Here is a 9,629-nt window from a genome sequence, read left to right as displayed (position 1 = left end):
TACCAGGCCGGGTGCCATTCATCGGGGTCACTGCCACCACTTGGGAAGACCCCAGCCCCTGCCCCCTTGGGGCTCACAGACCGGTGGGAGAGAAGGGTGCTGAGCATAACACTCCCGGGACAAAAGTACAGCGGCACAAGTCGCGACGAGACCACTGTAGGAGAAACACAGAAGGCTGAGATCATAAAACCGTGAAGGGCTGGTTGACTAGGGGGGCCAGAGGGCTTCCCTGAGGTGGTGATGGCAAACGGGACCCAGAGGACCAGGGCAACTGGCCTCTGCTAAGAGGGACAGTGAGGAGCTCAGCCTTCCTCTGGAGGGAGCAGCCTGTGCAAAGGTTCTGAGGCATGACAGAGCAGCATGTGCTCTCTCCGTGGTTCTCAAATGTAAGCATGTGGGAATCCCCTGGACGGCTCACAGAAGCCCAGACAGCCCGTCCCCAACACCTGGAGATACCCCACATGGAGGCGCACTGATTCAGCAGGTGGGGTTCTTACTCTGAGAGCCCCTGCATCACGGGAAGCTGGCCAATTTCCTGCTGAGATGCAGACATGAGCCAAACCTCCAGGGGAGGGCCGACGGGGGCCAGGGAGCCACATGACTCCCCGCCCCACTTACTCTCTGTGTGCTCTGGGAAGGTTCCCTGAAACCTCCAGGCCTCAGTCTCTCCATCTGGAAAATCAGCACGATAAACATCCCAGCTTCCTGCAGCTGGAGAGGAGTGAGCCAAGAAGACCCAGGTCAAAAGCTTGGTGCAGAGCCCAGCACACAGTAGGCACTCACTGAATATAGGTGCCCATAAGGAACATCTGTGTGATTGACTAAGGAGCAGGAGACATTTGCTGGGCCACTGGCAGACCACGTGCAGCCAGCAAGAGCCGCCCCCATGTGCTCGTTAGCGCCTGCTGCGTAAGAAACACACACGTCTCTCCCAGCGTCAAGCCACACGCGTCTATTATGGCTCGGTTTCCAGACGTCGGTGGTCTGGGCATGGTCTGGGGGTCCTCTGCTTGGCGCCCCATCTACAGTCAGGTGCCAGTCCGGCAGAAACCCTTTCCAGAGTTCCAGGTCCTTGTCCAAGCTCACCTCGTGGTTGGCAGGGTTCAAGTCCCGTGGCTGTAGGATTGAAGTTCCCGTTTTCTTTCCGGCTGTTGTCTGGGAGTGGGGTGCTCTCAGTCACAGGGACGCGCCAAACATCTCCCAACATGTGGCTCCCTCCAGACCCTGAATAACACGGCAGCTTGCCTCTGCAAGGCCAGCAAGAGAGATTCTGCTGGGAAGGGTCTCCTACCACGACACACGACCCTGGGAGAGATACCTACCACCTTTGCCGTATTTTAGTGGCTATAGGAGGGCATTATACAGGATACTATGATGTCATTGGGTGGAGGTCTCGGGGACCATGCTAGCCTTCTGCTCACCACCCAGGACCATGATTGTGACTTCTGATGGCTACGAAAGTGTGATTGGCCATGGAAATGTACGCATTGGCAAGTGTTTCTCTTTTTGCTTTGCCTGCTGGGGAGCTCAGAGCCAATGCTGTGGCCCACCTGTGGCAAGGGTTTAACACCACCTGATGTGGGTTTAGGGGACTAACTTGTCTCCCCTACAGCTTCTCCCCATGTCTCATCTCATTTGTTTCTCAGGCTGCCTCGCCTCTCCTCATCTCCACCTCAACTCTCCGGACCCCAAGCAGACCAAGAAGGACGCTTGCTGAACCCTCCCTGTTGTGGACAGGGCAATGCCATCCAGAGCAGTTGTTAGAACGAGCTCAGGAACCCAGCAAATGCATGGAGTAGAGAACCAGGACAGAAGCTGGGCTGGACTCCAGACGACCGGGTTTGAGAGCTCAGGCTACGGGCAGGCACTGGACATCTTCAGTGAAAACAGCCACAGAGACAAAGGGGCCCGGAGCAGGCTGCTGGGAGCAGCAGGAAGATGGCAGGGCAGCGGCCCCTCCCCTGGTCCTGAACCTAGAGCTGGGACGTGGGATGTGGCACGAATGACCGTCCACAACAGGCCTCTGCCCACACGCCGACCTGCAGCGGGGACGGTAATGCCGCTTCAGGGAAACGCAGGATGAGAAGGCCTGGGAAGTCCACGCGCCAGCCCGCCCAGGACGCTCGGCTGTGGAACCGGCTGGCTTGGCCCAGCAGCCCTCCTGAGTCCCGGGGGGTTAGTGGGGCCGAGGCCTGTGCTTTCTCATGCTGTGTGGTCAGCTGCCCTCGTGAACTGGATGGGCCCTGACCCAGCAACCCGGGTGCAATAGAGCGGACCTCCCAGGCACATGCCCCCGCCGTGTGGGGGACACCAGGGCACCCCAAACCCTCAGAGCCTTGTCCGGGGACTCCCAGTCTGGGGAGAGAAACCACAGGCCACCGGAGGGGAGCCCGCAGTGCTGGGAGCAGAGGAGACCTCACGGGACAGGGTGGGATCAGCACAGGGCCGACTTGGGGTGCTGTCCGCAGACTCCCCAAGCACCCCCTTCTGAGCCATCCTCTTTCCTGAGCTGCGCCTTTCTGACCCAGCCCACCCTTCCAAACCCAGACCCAGGTTTGCATCAGAACGACTAAGGCATGTGAGCCTTACCATGCACCAGGGCTGGGTCCGTGCACCTAATTTGTAGGGTTCACAACAGTTCAACGTGATCCCTGTTTTCCAGATGGGGAAACTGAGGCACGACACCCTGGTGCATAACTCAGAGTCCATCAGCAGGAGGAGCTCCTCTGCCTGTCCCCCTCTCCCCCGACCCCGTACCCTCTTTCCCTCCCACCTCCCAGGCCCAGCTGGAATCCCAGGCTCAGGCCCTGGTCCTTTGGGTCCCTCTGCCCTCACCGCCCACCTGGTTTCGCTCCCTCGGTCTGGGCCAAGGACACCGCTCGGTCGCTTGCCTGTCACAGGCATTTTCTAATCATCTAGCAGGTGCGCTCAGGTTCCCCGTGTGGTTTATGTCCATTTCACAGCTAACTGAGCCTCTGGACGGGTCAGGCATGTGTGTAAGGGCTGCTGCTCCGGGACCCACAACACGCCCTGGACTGTGCAGGGCGAAGCCTGTGGAACCAAAAAGGTGCTCGGCTATGTGCCCTTCATCCCCGGGCAACACGGCACCCGCAGGAGGATGGCACCCCCAGGGTTAGGGGTCAGCGGCCCCACAGAACAGCTGAGGTGGGACTCAGTCTCCCCACGCAGGAGATGGGCGAAGGAAGGAAGCCGCCCCTCGGGGACTGAACCAGCCGTGGGGCCGCGGGGCCGGGGCTCGGCCAACACACACCCACCTGCACCCCATCTTTCCTTCTGCACCTGGGCTCCGAAGGTCTTCGATTTTCCTGGGCAGCTGAGGGGCACCTGCTCTGAGAGGTTTTCCCACCTGGATGACGAGCGAGGGGTCCACTGAAGGATCCTCAACCCTTCCCAGCCCCTCTCGTTCCAGCAGGTGCTGTGACCCCCCCATCACGGGGCCCTCCTGACAGGCCTGTGCCAGAAGGATGCCCCCAGTTTTTCACTCCACTGCATAATCCTCCTGTCTCTCCCCTCTGGGCAGGGGTGAGGGAGGCAAGGGCAGGAGGAAGTTCTGCTCTGCCAGGTCCCCGGAGAGGCTGCTGAGAAGGGCCTCTGAGGCCCGGGGAGTTCGATAATAACAGAAATGTTGTGTTGTGTTTGTGTTTTTTAAAAGTGAGGGGGAGGAAGAGAGGGAAGCCCCCTTCCTGCCTCCTGCCAGCTGAAGTGCGGGATTTATTACGGAGGCAATTACAGAGGGAGGCTGCCGGGACTGCTCTGAGGGGCCCGGGTGCTCGTTAGGGAGGTGGGCTGCCCCACAGTTACAGCTGTCCGCCGCGGAGGGAGGGAGGGAGGGGGAGGAAGAAGGAGGGAGGAGGCCAGAGAGAAGGGGGAGAGTGGGGGAGGGGAGGGGCAAGGGAGGCGAACAGGAGGAGCCTCAAGGCTCCTCCTCCCCTACCGGTGGGAGAAACTGAGGCCACCCTCAGCCTCCGCCCCCAGCTCTGCCTGGGGCTCCCCCAAGGATCAGCTTCCAGCATTCACTGTGTGGCGGGGAAGGGTGGCCTTTTCCAGGAGGAAAAAGGTGAAGGGAGGCTGACCCTTGCCTTTCTGGGTCCCTTTCACATGTCACTGGCTGGTGAGGGGCAGGGGAGGCTCCAGGACCACCGCAGACGCCCCCACCTTCATACGGGCAGTGGGCAGCCCAGCCCTGAAGAGGGGACCCCCGCAAGTGTGGGTGGGCTGTCCCTTCTGGTCTCTTCCCGTTCCCTCCCACAAGTGTGGGGGGTGAGGGGCATGGGGGTCTCTGAGGTTGTCCAAAGGACTAGGTCAGAGGGATGTTCTGTGTAGCTGGAACCCACAAGGCCAGCTGGGACAGTGGCCAGGCCCCCCAGTCCTGCAGACTGTGCCTGGATCATGGCTGGGGGGACCTCGGGCAGATCCCAGAACCCCCCCACCGGCTCCTGTTTCCTCATCTGGAAAGTGGGTATAATTAGAGTGGCTGCCTCAGAGCCCCAGCTCCCCCAGCTTGCAGAAGTCACAATGGGGAGGGGGCAGGCAGTGGACCTGGGGCTCTGCCAGTGCATTACTCCCCAGGGGAATCTGGGACCCCCTCCACCTCCTGGGCAGGAAGAAGTGAGGTAGCTGTGGGTTGAAGGGAGAGTGGTCTCCTCCCCTCAGTGGGACGCACCTGCCAGGCTCAGGAGTAAACAGTTCTGCCCCCCTAACCGCACCCCCTCATGGCATGAGGTCAGGTTCATTCTCTCCCCACTGCATCTATCATGAACTCCATTTGTGCCAGCCAAGTGTGGAAGCAGCTGTTCTCAAGGCTGCCCGGCCCTCTTCTGCTTGGCCTCCCCTGGCTGGCATTCAAGGCTTGGTCCTGACACCACCCCCCACTCTGCTCCCGCTTTATCTCATTGACTCATTCAACAAATACTTCCTTAATGAAGGAAACCTGGCCTGTGAGGAACCTGGGGACGGGTAAGGCCAAGCTCCCAGTCCCAGCCACTTCTTCCCCAGATCCCAAGGGGGCTTTCATTCCTCGACTCACCTACCTGATGGAACTCCTACACACCCCACAAAACCCAGCATCAAAGTCCTCCAGCTGGGAAGGCTGCTGCCCTCCCCCCAGTCCTTACTCAGAAGGAAGGAGGGCCCTGTAGTCTGCCCCCCTCCCCAAGCCCAGGAGATACACAGGGAGGGTGGGGAAGAACCTCGGCTCCCGGTGGGTCTGCACTGCCAGGTCTGTTCACATCCAGGGAGTGGCCCAGCTCCCTGCGACCAGCTTGGACTCTAGGTTCTGCTTGGTGGGTGTGCAACCCCCGGGCCCCAGTCTCAACTTCCCAGGATCCCTCCCAGGGGGACCCCCCAACACCCAGGGAGGCAGCAAGGGTGTTGGGGGCAGCCAGCCCTACGGGGATGGTGGTGCGGAGTCCTTGCCTCCCCCCACTTCCTGGCCAAGCGGAAAGGTGCCATGTGTTCAGATAAATGGCACGTTAATGGGGCGCCAGGTCAGGGCGAGGCTCCGCAGCCGGATGCCGCGCGGGGTTACCTGGGGCGGAGGCCCCCAACCCTCCTGGAGCAGGAGGGGCGTCGTGCTCACTCCCGGCTGGGGCCTCGTCTCCGCGTCTGGAAGGTGGGCACTCTCCCAGGCCTGTCCTCCCGGACCCGGGGCGGGGTGGGGGGGGGCGTCAGAGGCCGCATACTCCCTGGGTGTCGAAGCCGGCCTGCTGGGGTCCGCAGAGCCAGCGCCGAGACCCCGGACAAGGCGACTCCTGAAAGCGTCCCGAGGGCGGCCCAGGCGCAGCCCGGCCTGGGCCCCCTCCAGCCCCCAGCCCCCAGCCTCCGCCAACCCACCCGCCGCGCCCCGCGCGCCCCCGGCTCCGGGATCCGCGCACCCCTCTCTGCTAGGCAGAGAGCGTCGTGGATTAAATATACATACATATTTACATTTTTAATTGTTGAGGGAACCTCCCTTCCGGGAAGAACCAGTGGGCGCTGGGGGCTGCGAGGGGGCGGGGATCTCGCTCAGGGGCCGAGGCCCGGAGCTCGGCGGCAGGGGTGGCGCGTGGGTCTCTCTGGAGCCGCGCGCGCGACGCGGGTTTCGTTGCGCCGGGGAAGTCCTCCGGCGGCAGAGCGCGGGCCCCAAGCGGTCGGCGGAGCCGGGCGGTGGGGCGTCCTCCAGCTCCCCAGCCCTCCCCGTGCCCCTCCCCCTTCCTCCTGGAGGCCTCCACCCGCGTTCTGCGCGCCTGGCGTCAGTTTCCCCGACTCTCAATGCTGGGCAGACCCGTAGACTCCTCTCTAGCTCATGAAGAAAGAGGGGCGATCTCCACAGACCAGAGAGGAGAGGGGTCGGGGCCTGAACGGGGGTGCGGGGGGCGCGTTCGTGTCCGGCCCCCTCTTGCTGCGCCTCCAACTGGGCCTCACCCTGTTTACAAGGGAGGCGCCCCAGGCTCTGCCCCCCGCCGGGCTGGGGACCCGCGCGGCGCTGGTTGTGCTCGGAGGAAGCGAAAGCAGGTGGAGGCGGACGGAGGAGAGCGGGCAGACCTCAGGCGCCCCTGGGATCCCTCAGCCCCTGCGGGTCACTCTCCAGATGGGGAAACCGAGGCAGGGACGGAGGTCCGGGCTCCCTGCGGCTCCTCCCCGTCAGGGCCTCGACCGCCCACCCCAGAGTATAGGGTGATGCTGTGGGGGGAGGGAGTCCCTCCTCTAACTGTGTTCTCGTAACTCCCGGCCGGCGGAGGCCGGGCCGGCAGGGGAGGGGACGAGGACCCGGGGCCCCAGGGACACACACACACGCCCCTGCGCCCCGCGAACGCCCAGCCCGGGTGCCCCCGCGCAAACAAGAGCGATGTTTGCGGAGAGCGCAGCGTGCGGTGCGGCCCAGGAGCGATGAGGATTCTATGGAGCCGCGCGCTGCGGCGGGGGCAGGGGAGCCAGGGCGGGCGCGGGGATCGATCGAGCGCAGCTGTCGCTGACACGCCCGCGGGAGCATCCACCCCGGGGGCCAGCGCCCTCGGGCGCCGCCGACCGCGGGCGAGAAGCTCGGGACGTCCGGCCCGCCAGGGGCGAAGCCCCAACGTCGCGGCGCCCCAGGGCCGGCCCTCGGAATGTCCCCGCGCCCAGTGTCCGAAATCGGAACCTCCCGGCGCCGCGCGCACAGCCCCTCCAGGACCCCCGGCCAGGCCTGAAAAGCCCAGCACCCTCTCCCCAAAATCTAAATGAAGTCCAATGACCCCCCCGCCAACGAAGGCGCCAAAGTCCAGCGGGAGGGTGCCGGCCTACAGGTGTGCGCCGGCCGGGAGTTGGGGGCGCCTGCAGGTTTGCGGGACTGGAACTGGGGGCGGCTGGAGGGGATGTCCATCGCCTCTATTTGTTAAGACCTGACTCTAATAAAAACAGGGGTGCGCAGCGGCCGGTGACCTCCATTTCCGTGGGGACAAATCCAATCGCAAAATCAGCCGCGGACCATGGAGGGACCTAGCAGAGCCTCGGCAAGGGAAAACCTTGGGTACATCCCCCCACCCCCATTTGTAGCCAAGATGCTGAGCCGGAACCAGAGGAGAGGAGGTGGACGGCACTTCAGGGGAGTTTCGAGCTTGGGAGGGGTGTGTGGTTGGAGCCGCAGACACTGGCTGGGCTCTCCGGGTGGGGAGAAGGTCTGAATTGGGCACAGAGAGGGTGGCCATCGCCAGGGGCTGCCCAGCGCGGGCACACTCGGGGTCCCAGAGTCCATCTCCAATTTTCCTGGGTGGGGGGCGCGGATACTGAGAGCATCCGCGAGGTGGCCAAGGTCCAGGTAGGAGGGAGAACGGGGTCTCCCTGCCCCCATCTGGCCCACTCCTCCCCGCCGCAATTTGCCTAATGACCCAAGATCGATCTAGGCCCGAGCCACCCTCCTGCCCCGTAGCCGGCTCAATTCTATTTTACTAATTACTAAAAGGCCGCTGGTGGGGGACGCCAGTTCAGGGGTTCCAGGGGGTCTCCTCCCTCGCTTGACACCGGCAAATTTTTGTTCAGTCTCCCGGTAGGAGCGCAGGATCTGTGGGGAGCGAGATCCCTGTTCCCCGAGGGAGTCCAAGTCCAGGCCAGCGTGAAGGAGGCGGGGTGGGGGGGGGGGCTACCTGCACCAGGGTCAGGGGCCCTGCCCCTGGCCCTGTGGAGTCCTGGCGCTTGGGGTGTCCCGAGGCCGCAGAGCCAAGGGGGCTCAGTCTCCAAGCCACTGGCTGGCGTCTTTTCTTTCAAAATGGACGCTTTCTTCGTTATAAAAGCCACACATGCTTGTTATTAAAAAAAAAAAAAAAAAAGCAGTGATAATCGAGCCAGAGAAGATACATAAAGAAGGAAGCAAAAGGCCACGCAGTCAGGTCCCCCATGGAGCATCCTTGGGCGTGCCTTGGGGGGGGTCCTTCCTTCCACCTTTGTTTTCCCACCCTGACTCCTCCACCCGGCCTGGTCTGCCACTTGGGCCTGGGATGTGATCATTTTATGGAGGCTGATTGATTTTTAGATCCCACGATTATTTTTAATTATCTGTGATTGTTGGAGGGTAGTACTGGGGGGCTCAGGCTGGGGCTCAGCCCTGTGGAACCCGGCTCCTAGACTCAATCTGCGTGGGGTAGGGGGACGTTAAGTTGTCTGGACCTGTCCCTCTCCCCTCTCTGTCTTCCCACCCAGAAGATGGGTGTGATAATATATAACCGGGAATCCCACAGAAAATCCAGAATGGAGAAGCCCATGGACTTGGACCCCAGGCCACGCTAGCGCTTGCACAACACGAGGGAACCAAGGACAAGCCAGGCAATGGTCCTCTCTACCTCGGGCCTGAGGCACATGGAGAATGGTGGCTTGACACCGGCTCAGGGTGGGATGAGGAAAGAGTGTGTGCCTGTTAAACAGTAGGTGGCTACTAAATGCTGAGTCCTAAGCGCGAAGCACTGACGGGTCCCCTTTAGCCCTATCCCACCCCAGGACGTGGATCAGGCCATCCCACTGTCTGATCCCTGCAATGTGGTCCCAGTCACCCAGGCCCCCCAACTCCCTTGCACTTAGAGACTGCACCCCTCCCTCTCCCATGATGGTGGTCAGGAAAGCCCTCTCCTCCCCATCACGGAAGGGAAAATAGACACAAAAAGGGCTCTGCATTGGGGTGGGGGGGGACAAGGTCAGCAGCTCGTCCACATCCACAGGGGAGAGGGGTGGGGGAGGGGGCAGCGGGTTTTCTGGGTGGGGGGCTCCCTGCTGGGGTGTTCTTTCCCCTGGCAGTTTACAGCCCACATCCTCCCCACCAAGATGGGAGTGCGGGGGGGGGGGGGGGGGCCTCAGTAGAGGCCTCACTAGCTTCCCCCCACCCCCGCAGAGGTTACCCTGTGCGGCAGATGATCTGGGGAAGGAGGAAGGGGGGGTCGACTTTGGGATTCCGTCCCCCACTCTGGCCTCGAGACAGGGGTGCCCTTTGGGGTCTGGCCTGGTCACAGGGATGCATCTTAGCCCAGCAAAGACCCGATGGAAGGGGACTTCTCTCTGAGCGTGGGAGGCTCCCTGTTCCTCCCAGTTCCCAGGGGTCCCTGGGCCTCAAATGTCTCCAGGTGGTGAGGAAAAGGAGCGCCTTCGCTCCCCACCCAAAACAGAAA

The sequence above is a fragment of the Lutra lutra genome, chromosome 1 (genome assembly GCF_902655055.1).
Source record: "Lutra lutra chromosome 1, mLutLut1.2, whole genome shotgun sequence".
Classification (NCBI taxonomy): Eukaryota; Metazoa; Chordata; class Mammalia; order Carnivora; family Mustelidae; genus Lutra; species Lutra lutra.
This window is presented reverse-complemented; position numbering follows the sequence as displayed.